We start from the raw sequence: 6,218 nt of genomic DNA on the forward strand, positions 1-6,218 counted from the left end.
TTAAGACACTATTTAAATCAAATATGTAATTGCTCAATAATGAATAATAAATAAAGAAAATAAAGAAAGAAAGAAATAAAGTCGCATTCCAGCGAGGTGCGCAGTTAGCTCAATCGGGTTGTAATAACCGTGCAATATACTGGTAAAGCAAGGAAAACAAAAACTGAATTTACTTACCATCCAAAACTAACATCTAATAGGGTTGAGTAAATTATTCTTAAATCTTTACAAAACTTTTATTATGTAACGTGTAAACAAAACACGTTCATAAACGTCATATTTAATTCTAATTCTAATAAAACAAAGAATAATTCATGTGTGTATGCGTATCCTACTAATATTATAAACTAGCTTTCCGCCCGCGGCTTCGCCAGCGTGGAATTTTGTCTGTCACAGAAAAACTTTATCGCGCGCGTCCTTGTTTCAAAAACCGGGATAAAAACTATCCTATGTTCTTTCCCGGGACTCAAACTATCTCTATGCCAAATTTCATCAAAATCGGTTGCGAGGTTTAAGCGGGAAAGCGTAACAGACAGACAGACAGACAGACAGACAGACAGACAGACAGACAGACAGACAGACAGAGTTACTTTCGCATTTATAATATTAGTTGGGATGCGAAAGTTTGTATGGATGTTTGTTACTCTTTCACGCAAAAACTACGGAACGGATTTTGATGAAACTTTACAGTGTTATTGTTTATAACCCAGATTAACATATAGGCTATAATTTATGCCGATCTGTGACACTGAATTTCACGCATGTGAAGCCGCGGACAAAAACAATCTATAAATGATTATGAAAGCCGTTTTCACGGATGACCTTGCCATCGATAGTGACCAAAGAGGCTTTACACCGATACCCGCTCTTATAGCAGAACCACGTCGACTTGGAACCACTGCTCCTATTGTTCTTGTAGTACTTATGTTTGTCAGTGATGATGATTGGTCTGCCACGTCTAGTATGGGCGAAGTAATAACCTGGACGGAAAACATTAATTTTAGAATCTCAATAATTTGCAGACGACGTCACGCCAAACTAAACACAGTTGGGTCTTCTCTTGTTGTAATACAGGCTACTAAAATGTTAGTACCCGAAAACGTCATAAATGTCTCAAAACTAAAGTATAAAAACATTTTCTGGTTAGTCGATGCGTTGTCGCGACTGTGTTTATTGCAAATGCACATAATAAAATGTAAATAATTCCAAACTCTTCAAATTAATATTTAAAGAAGAATACCTACGAGTATGTTAGCGGACTTTCTAAAGCTTTTCGTTACCAGTCTTACAAAGGAACATACAGTTGTTTTCTTTAATAAAGCAACAAATTTAGAAACAGAACTTGTGTCTCAAATTTTAATTCGCAAAATATAAGTCACAATAACAATAATTTTCAAAGGTCTCTACGTAGCTGGCTGAGATTTGACTATTTTATTCATGGCAATGTAAATTCTTCATATTGACTATCATGTTGCCATATACGGTCATGGATGCACGGCACCCCAGCCGCCTTTTGCTGCAGAACCAGGCCGCCTGCAGTCCAGTACTGCGGTTGTTCTTGTAGTACCTGTGCCTTCCTATTTGGAGAACTGGTTTCCCGTTCCTAGATAACGTGAACTCTGGAACTGGTCAATAAATGGAAACTTTTATTCGGTATCAAGAATTAGTTTACAATTAAAAAGCAACAACCATGTAGCAAGCTGATTACATTTGTTAATTAAGAAAATTTTGAAATCTTAATACACCAAGAAAAGCTGCATGTCTAAAATACAGAATAAAAATTATGTCCTTGTCAAAATAAACCTCTGAGAACAATGAATTTTGAAGATGACTGAGTTTCTTCCACCTTTTCTTCTCAGCCCCATTCCATATGCGAATGGTGGTAGGGCAAGCTGTTTGGGACGTATATAAGCGCCCTGGAAAGGGCCTAAGTATTGAATAAAACTTTGAATTGGAAGATTCTGTTTGTCATTAAATTAAGGATGTAGTTTACTGACCAATGTAAACCATAATAACTGGAAATAAATACAATAAATACCAAGTGTTTCTGTTATTTATATAATTCAGGACATAATACGTTCACTAGCTCTTAGTCTAACAGGTCAGATTCAATGGTTGTGACTGTGAACGTCCCCTATCTAGGACATTAATGTAATTATTGACCCTGAGTTGTCTGATATTAGTTTTTATAAATGTGAATTATATTTTGTTAATGAATGTAAATGACAATTACAGTAATAATTTTGCATGCCTAAAGGTGGAAGATGGAGATACCTACTTGAAAAATTGTAACACCTACTGATGTAAACCCATTTCCGCAAAATAAATGATATGATTTGATTTGACACTGAAGTTAGTGATTATGGTCTTGGTTTATCTTGACGATTTCGTCGTTGATGGTGGATATCTTCGCTCGACAGGAGCTGCTGCGGGCCTTGCAGCACACCCACCAGGCCTTAGAGCCTTCCTTGCTCTGGTTGTTAAGGTTGTACCTATACTTTCCGAGCTGGATAACCGGCCTCCCGTACCGGGATGTTGTGTATATCGCTCCTGGAAACCATGGAGATGGATATAAAGTTATTTTACGGAACCGAGTGTTTTGTTGTATCGACGACAAGGAAGCTCTTGGCCTGCTTGGCTTTATGATGTATGCAAAATAACGAAATCATCATATTGACTATCATGTTGCCATATACGGTCATGGATGCACGGCACCCCAGCCGCCTCTTGCTGCAAAACCAGGCCGCCTGCAGTCCAGTACTGCGGTTGTTCTTGTAGTACCTGTGCCTTCCTAGAAATCTCAAAACACCAAAAAAAGCTGCATAATCTAAAATACAAGGATAAAAATTATGTCCTTGTCAAAGTAAACCTCTGAGAACAATGAATTTTGAAGATGACTGAGTTTCTTCCGCCTTTTCTTCTCAGCACCAGTCCATATGCTATATGCGAATGGTGGTAGGGCAAGCTGTTTGGGACGTGTATAAGCGCCCTGGACAGGGCCTAAGTATTGAATAAAACTTTGACTTTGATTTGGAAGATTCTGTTTAGTCATTAAATTAAGGATGTAGGTTAGGTACTGACCAATGTAAACCATAATAACTGGAAATAAATACAATAAATACCAAGTATTTCTGTTATTTATATAATTCAGGACATAATACGTTCACTAGCTCTTAGTCTAACAGGTCAGATTCAATGGTTTGTGACTGTGAACGTCCCCTATCTAGGACATTAATGTAATTATTGACCCTGAGTTGTCTGACATTAGTTTTTATAAATGTGAATTATATTTTGTTAATGAATGTAAATGACAATTACAGTAATAATTTTGCATGCCTAAAGGTGGAAGATGGAGATGCCTACTTGAAAAATTGTAACACCTACTGATGTAAACCCATTTCCGCAAAATAAATGATTTGATTTGATTTGATTTGACACTGAAGTTAGTGATTATGGTCTTGGTTTATCTTGACGATTTCGTCGTTGATTGTGGATATCTTCGCTCGACAGGAGCTGCTGCGGGCCTTGCAGCACACCCACCATTGCTTAGAGCCTTCCTTGCTCTGGTTGTTAAGGTTGTACCTATACTTTCCGAGCTGGATAACCGGCCTCCCGTACCGGGATGTTGTGTATATCGCTCCTGGAAACCATGGAGATGGATAAAGTTATTTTACGGAACCGAATGTTTTGTTGTATCTACAACAAGGAAGCTCTTGGCCAGCTTGGCTTTATGATGTATGCAAAATAATGAAATCATCATATTGACTATCATGTTGCCATATACGGTCATGGATGCACGGCACCCCAGCCGCCTCTTGCTGCAGAACCAGGCTGCCTGCAGTCCAGTACTGCGGTTGTTCTTGTAATACCTGTGCCTTCCTATTTGGAGAACTGGTTTCCCGTTCCTAGACAACGTGAACTCTGGAACTGGTGAATAAATGGAAACTTTTATTCGGTATCAAGAATTAGTTTACAAATAAAAAGCAACAACCATGTAGCAAGCTGATTACATTTGTTAATTAAGAAAATTTTGAAATCTTAATACACCAAAAAAAGCTGCATGTCTAAATACAGGAATAAAAAATATGTCCTTGTCAAAATAAACCTTTGAGAACAATGAATTTTGAAGATGACTGAGTTTCTTCCACCTTTTCTTCTCAGCCCCAGTCCATATGCTATATGCGAATGGTGGTAGGGCAAGCTGTTTGGGACACATCCCAGTACTTATGGAAAGGGCCTAAGTACTGACTAAAACTTTGAATTTGACTTGCAAGATCCTATTTGGTCAAATTAAGGTTGTATTTTACTGACAAATGTAAACCATAATAACTGGAAATAAATACAATAAATACCAAGTATTTCTGTTATATAATTCAGGACATAATACGTTCACTAGCTCTTAGTCTAACAGGTCAGATTCAATGGTTTGTCACTGTGAACTTTCGCTATCTAGGACACTGTTTAGTGATTATGGTCTTGATTTATCTTGACGATTTCGTCGTTGATGGTGGATATCTTCGCTCGACAGGAGATGCTGCGGGCCTTGCAGCACACCCACCAGGCCTTGGGGCCCACCTTGCTCTCTTTGTTCAGGTTGTACCTATACTTTCCGAGCTGGATAACCGGCTTCCCATACCGGGATGTTGTGTATATCGCTCCTGGAAACCATGGAGATGGATATAAAGTTATTTTACGGAACCGAGTGTTTTGTTGTATCGACGACAAGGAAGCTCTTGGCCAGCTTGGCTTTATGATGTATGCAAAATAATGAAAAAGCCAACTTGAAATGCGGATCTTAGTCAGAGCCTATAAGATAAATTCAATTTAAAATTATTGGTATTATTTCAAAATGACTTTATTTACCTGACGTTTCAGACTCGTTTGACTAATAGCGCCGTATTAATTAAAAATACTTCTATCTCTACTTATTTAATCAATGTCGCTTCCATAAAATACTATGCAGTCACAAGTAGGTACTAGGGAATAAAATATGCGGATTAATAAAACAAAATCAAATCGGTTTATTTATGAAAAGTGGTCCACAGGTTGTTACAAATAAAAATATCCGCTCCATCCCAGAAGCAGACATAAAAACATTATTTACTACAATAAATACAAACGAATAAATAGGCTAGAATCTAGCTAAACTCTNGGACTATAGATGACTTTAATTTTTTTGTCCATCATACAAATAATAAGAAAATATTGGAGACGCATTTTCCTTTTTTTTTCATAATCAAAAATAATAACAATCTAAATCGAGTTGAAATGTCGCGTGACGACACGATTGTGTAGATTTTAGAGTAGTGACGTCACGCAATATTTCAACTTGATGGAAAATGAAGAAAAAATACGTGTCCGATATGTTTTTCTCATCTGTCTGACTGAAAAAAGATTATTACCCGTATTCACAAACGATGTTAGCTTATGTGAATCATCAAATCGAACGCACAGCTTTGAATAGAGCTCTGTGATTGGTTCGTGTGTGAACCTGTGCGTCCACGCGCACTTTGAGACCTCATAGTAATGTTTGTGAATACGGGCGTAAAAAGTAAAAAGACAAGACCTTCATTTATGATTATGAGGTTTACTCTGAACAATCTGTTGATCATACATGATGACTCTCCCGTTGCACCCGTCGTTCCTCTTGACGCACCTCCAAGTGACCTTTTTGCCCGACTCACTGCGTTTACTGTAGCGATATTTGCCCACCATTAGGGCTGTATTTCCCGCTCTATTCGTGAAAAACAGCATAGCTAGAATTTAAAAAAAACTTGAGAAAAACATTTTTCCAGTATCGAACCATTTAACCAATTTGCACGCTTAAAAAGTAGTTCGCTTCCGAATTAAATCAAATATTAGTACTAAAACCAATTTATTCATTAATATTCAATATTTCAGAATTACAAATTATTATTCAATAATTAGGTACCTATTACAGATTTCAAAATTACAAAGAAACTGTATTATAAAAAACACTAAACATTATTAGTGTTACAAGTGAGTGTTTAAGACATGAGTAAAGTAAAGATAGATATTTTAATTAATAACTATTAAGACTGATATGTGTATGTCTCCTCACCAGGCTTGATCTTCAAATTGAATCTCTAATCTGAAATGAACATAAAATTGTTTAACTAATCTGGCTTTTTATTAACTGTATGAAATGTAAAATTATTACATGGCATGCAACCACTGCGCTGAGTCGATTCTAAAAA

This window comes from Ostrinia furnacalis, unplaced genomic scaffold (assembly GCF_004193835.3).
Source record: "Ostrinia furnacalis isolate ACB-3 unplaced genomic scaffold, ASM419383v2 OfSCF0195, whole genome shotgun sequence".
NCBI lineage: Eukaryota > Metazoa > Arthropoda > Insecta > Lepidoptera > Crambidae > Ostrinia > Ostrinia furnacalis.